This window comes from Octodon degus, unplaced genomic scaffold (assembly GCF_000260255.1).
Source record: "Octodon degus isolate 3935 unplaced genomic scaffold, OctDeg1.0 scaffold00003, whole genome shotgun sequence".
Classification (NCBI taxonomy): Eukaryota; Metazoa; Chordata; class Mammalia; order Rodentia; family Octodontidae; genus Octodon; species Octodon degus.
Window position 1 is genome coordinate 438,879 of NW_004524579.1, and position 5,429 is coordinate 444,307.

Genomic DNA, 5,429 nt, shown 5'->3' on the forward strand with positions numbered 1-5,429 from the left:
GCCGCCGCCCGCCGCGAGCCGGCCGCGCGCACACACCCGCCGCCGCCGTGGTGTCAGGGCTCCGGGCCGAGCGCGGGGCTCTGGTGCTCGCTTTTTTCCTCTCCAGAAATTAAAGCGAAGGAGCATCTGAAAGTGGAAAGGTCCCCCTTCTGGTAGGATGGATGTAAGAGGACGCAAGGAGCTGCTCCGGAGGGGGCAGAGGTGCAGTTTATTGGGGGCTTTGTTTTTTTCTTTTTAAATTAGGGCTTTTTTTGTTGCCCCTTCTGGGCAAATCTTTTGTAAGGCAACAACCGATCGGCCAAGTCTGTCTTATTTGGACTCTTTTTAAAGGCAAGTTGTTCGGACTTTTTTTTCCCCTTTCTCTCCCTCTCTCCCCTTCCCATTTAGAGAGAGTCATCCATGCTGAAGAATGTCGTTCCTTTAAATAACATTCTTAAAATGACATGGATTTCTGACCGGAAAATAAAGCTTTCTTGCTTTCTCTCTCTCTTTTTAAATACAAAGAGCAAGAAGTAAGAAAACCTGCACTTAAGAATATCTGAAGAAGGAAATTCTATCTGAAATACATAGAAATGTCTGCAGGTGGATGGGGTGGTCTGTTTTCCGGACACTTGGGCTTCCTAACTTTTCACCTGCCTGCTTCCATCCTAACACCGTCACCTGTTTTCCTTCGACATCATCCAAGGAACGATACCTGCTTTATTTTATCTATGTATTGTGGTTTCTTTGCTTGGACACGCTCGTTAAAGTCATAAAAGCTAGGGAGGACTACCAAAATAGGGCTCAGATTCACAAGTCTTTGTGGAAATTAAGAAATTGGGAATAGTTATTTACAGAAAATGAGCGGAATTCAGAACAAAATGAATGTGCTTAACCAGATGTTTAAACATTCTCCGTTTTGTAAGATTAAACTACAACTGTTAGAAGATCATCCAGCGACATCAAAGCTTTGAGGAAGTTGTAATTTTTTTTCAATTTAACCTTTCAATTGCTTTCACCCTCAGTGGATAACTGCAGACACAATACGGTTTTTTAAAAGTTTCATGATTATAATTGAATTTTCGTTCATCTGCCGGCATTTCCAAAGTGAAATCATCGTTACCATTAAATAAATATAACTTTGTATGACTGAACTAATAAAGCATACAGTGTTAGCTGCAGAAGCTACGCTGGGACAGAGGATTCTAGATTCTAGACATAACTTTGTAAGCATCCAGTGTCACACAACTCATCGGGAAAGGAAAAAATGTAAAAATCTCCAGTTTTTGCAGTGCTTTTCTTTCATGTGGTAGCCACATGTGCGAGTGCAGGATACCGTGGGGCCAGGTATGTGTGGTCTCAAGTTATGAGTGGGCCGTCGAAAATATTCATGGCAGTTAAGGCTACTTTTACTGGACTGTGAAAAACTGTTAACATGATACTAAAGCACTGCATAATTTGCCGAAGTAGTTTTCTATAGGAGTTGATGCACTCTGTTCTTGAAGTATTTTGCTTTGTCTGTTTCAGTCTCAATTGTTCTTTCACTTCCCAATCTTAGTATTTCACTTGCTCTGCTCTAGTAAGAGATGAACAAAACTCCTAGCTCAGAAATGAACTCTGGCTCAAGAACCTGTCCTTTCAGTTGTGGACAGCACTGCTGAGAATTTTAAGGGAGACATAAAGGGCCATCCCCCCCCCAAAAAAAAAGCTAATTTTACATAAATGTATCCAAGATTGACCTCTACCAATAGGAAAAATGTTTTGTTTTTTTTTTTAAAAAAAAAAAAAACATTTCTTTAAAGTCTTTCATTTCAGTATCAAATGACTACAGGGGAAATCACTGATACCATTCCTAAACGCAATTCCAGAAATCTATCCATAAAGCCATAACCATTATCTTGGGGGTATAAAGCATCAACTTAGGGACTCCTCCAGTGTCACTGCTGACTATGGGGTAAGAAAGCACCATGGGGAAGGAATTTTACTAAAGAGTGGACAACTCTTTCCTTGGGTCTCGTTAAGGGATCTCAAAGCCCCAAACAAGCACACATCATATATTCCATTTTTCAAAATGGCAAGTGTTAACCAGACCTGGCAGACAAAACTCCCACTGATTTCAGCAGCCTGTATGATCATATTCCATGTGAATTGATCAGTTCTATGGAATTGATAAGCTCTTGGTTTTAAATAAGCACTGCTGGGTAGACAGTTATTTTCAACACTTCCTGTATAAACAGACATGGAGGACACAAACTATCCAGATGCATCTGAGGAAGGTGACACAGGCTAAAGAATGAAACTGAGTTTTGTCTTTCCTTGGACAACACAGGGAAATAGAATTAGCGTCTGCAAATAGGTAAACATGCCCAATTCATAAGCAGTTTTGCTTACTTAATTAAATTAATCTCGGGGATGGTGACCCCTTCCATATTTGGTGGTGTTTTTCAACTTTTAAATGGATTCTTCTCATTCTTAAAAGTCAAAGTTCAACCACAGTCACAATGTCATCTGTTCAACCATTTATTGCAGATCATCATTCAATATATTATACTATACACTAAGCAAACTGGGTAACATCTCATGAATAAAAAAAAAAATGTAAAGCATGTAAGCTGTAGGACTTTTTGTACAGATTACCTGAATAATAGTATAAAGTTTAAAACAGACCCTCTATTCACTCCATGATTTTCTCAAGAATTTAAGTATCCACATAACTAAACTTTCCATTTTTTATTCACTGATGACTGACTTAACTTACAGTTCTTTTCTTACATTAGTTATGTAGCATCTACTTTTCGTTTATGTTACGTTATGCTGTATGGTTGAAACAAAGGGTACCAGGAACGGAGAATCTTACTAGAAAAAGGTTTAACTTTTTATCTGCTAATTCTGACAATAATGATATTGCTAAAGGTTGGCTCCATGTCAAAGGAATTCTGTGTCCATGAAATCAGACCTCAAAGGAGTTAATTACAGAAAACACATTAAATACCAGTTTAAGTAAATCTTCAATTTAAAATGTCAGTTGCAAAGCATAAATCTCTTTGATAAATTATAAGTAATGGTGTCAAAGTTGCAATCTGGCATCTAAACCAATTACAAAGACATCAGTATAGTACTCACTGTGTAAATACCTTTAACACATGTCTACTTATCTATACCACTATTTTAAGTAAAATTCTCAAATTATTTTAAAGACTCTAGGTATTTTTAATTGCCGGTTAGTTCAGACGTTGTATAATATCTGTTTCAATAATGTGTCTCTATTACTTACAGGATTTAAAGTCTTAGGAAGGGACCAAGTTTTGTCCAAAGCCATCCCAAGTATAATATGTATGTATGAAATATAAAGTATGTACATATTATCTGTACATGTGCATTTGTATTAACATTAGAGTATGGGGAGGGCTGTTAATTTACATTTGAGCAAAATTTCAGTGACACATATGGGAAGGTAACTTTTTTCACATGCAGAATCTATACCTCGTTCCCAGTTTCCACACTTACAGAGGATTACAGTTCTTGGACACCTGCTCTTTGATAGGGTCCTTGATATGCATCCCATCCTCTTACTCACACCCTAAATGTTTTCCTAATCCATGAAATGGTCATATTGGCTGTAAAGGAACTTCACATGGAAAATATGTATTAACTATCTACATTTGGTACATGTACTTGCCGTTAAGAATAATAAATTCAGCTTTGAATTTTTTAACTGTCATATTCACTTGATAGTTTTTTTCCTCCCGAGAAATTTGAGTCACTGAGTCTTTATTAAAATTTGCTGCTCCATTCCTGTTTGGTGGTGGAGATAATGTTTTAATAATGCACGGCATACACTCACTCCTTTACGTTGCACTACACTAATGTAATTCAGTGAAATTTTTAAAATTTCATAACAGCATGTATAAAATTAGGTAAAGCTAGAGGTTTGTCAGTATTGTCCTTTCATTCTGAGGCTTTCATAACTGCCCCAAAGGTCCCTGTTAATTCACTGAAACACTAAGATAGGGAAACATTTAGAAGTTGTGCAGAGAAAGATACAAGGTAAGATGCTATTTCAAGTAACAGGCATTACTTTTGAAAGTTTAAGTGGGGAGGAATGAGCTCAAGAAGATAGACTGCAGTATATTAGAGAAATTAGACTGTATTCATTTGAGAATTCTAAAGAATTAAGAATATAGTTCTAACAAAAAATGAAAATGTATCATTAAAGGAACTATTAAGGCATAAAGCAATTGATAGAAATTGAATCCATCTTTTTAAGTATTCTGATATTATGTTTCTGTAGAGCTTATTGAATTAACTGAAAATAATTACCGTAATCAGAAATATAAAATTTATACATAATAAAATAGATTATTTCCAAAATTTTCATACTTCCAAAAAGGCAAATTATGTTTTCACCAATTTTACAATTTTATTATAAACAAAGTTTTCATACATTATATATACTTATCTCTAGATAATAATGCCCATGGACAAATATTTTACAGTTTAAAATATACATAATTGAATTAACTTTATATATTTAAAATCAAACATGTAATTTGGTTTAGAGTCCCCAAATTTTATATATAAGCTTTTGTAGCAATGAGGAAAAATAGATTTCCTTGATTGGCATAGTTTAACATAATTATTAAAATCCCATAATATCTGGTTAATACTATTGCTGTGGTTTACATAAAGTAAAATATTGGTCATAAAAAGCTGAAGACAGTTAAAAGAAGCTGTATCTACAATTAAAGCAACTACAACTAATAAGGAGGATAAAATTATATTTGTAACCATCTGTAATCATAAACTATTTTGGAGTTTAATATTAAAAGTTACATAGATATTACTTTATGATAGAGCTGCGGCAGAATAAATAGGTAGCAAAATTCCTGTTCATTAACAAAAATAATTACCTTGCATCTTATTTTGAAATAACCCAGAACACTATACTCTTACCTGAACTAAAATATTTTTCAAGGTTCTTCCCTTCAAATTATTATAACATACAGCAAAGATTTTATAAAGCTGGAGTTTCAGAAAAGACGAAACAGACTTTTTGTGTCATAATGAAGAAAAGAGACAAACTATAGACTAAAGGCCTGGTATCAATAGCAGGATTTTAATACAGGAATTTTTCTTGTACATATTGAATATAGTTAAGAACTAAATAAGAGAGACTATTTTCTATCCTGCTATTTAGAAATGAATGTTGCCTGTTATATGGAGCAACATTTTGGAAAGAATTAGAACACAATTCATTTATCTCTGAAGCTTTTTCACTTCCTAAATTTTTGGTACTTTCAAATTAATATTTATGTACAGTCATTATCAGTATAACCAAGACATGCAGAGATACTAATTAATAGAGAATTCTGATAAGGAAATGTTATATCCACGACACTTTCAGGGTGTGCCTCCATTTTTTTCTCTGTTTGTAGTGCCTGTGTTACCGT

At 34.8% G+C, this 5,429-nt stretch overlaps 1 protein-coding gene across 1 annotated transcript in view; it reads right to left on the reverse strand.

Annotated features, from left to right (window-relative positions):
- The window catches only part of Znf521 (zinc finger protein 521), a 287,254-nt gene extending 283,753 nt beyond the window's left edge, over positions 1-3,501 (reverse strand). The window contains exons 1-2 of the mRNA XM_004623543.2: positions 3,497-3,501; positions 523-527 (exon numbers count right to left, since the gene is read on the reverse strand). The gene's annotated coding sequence lies outside the window, so the exon portion shown is untranslated. The remainder of the gene's footprint in view (positions 1-522; positions 528-3,496) is intronic.
- Positions 3,502-5,429: the final 1,928 nt, after the last annotated feature.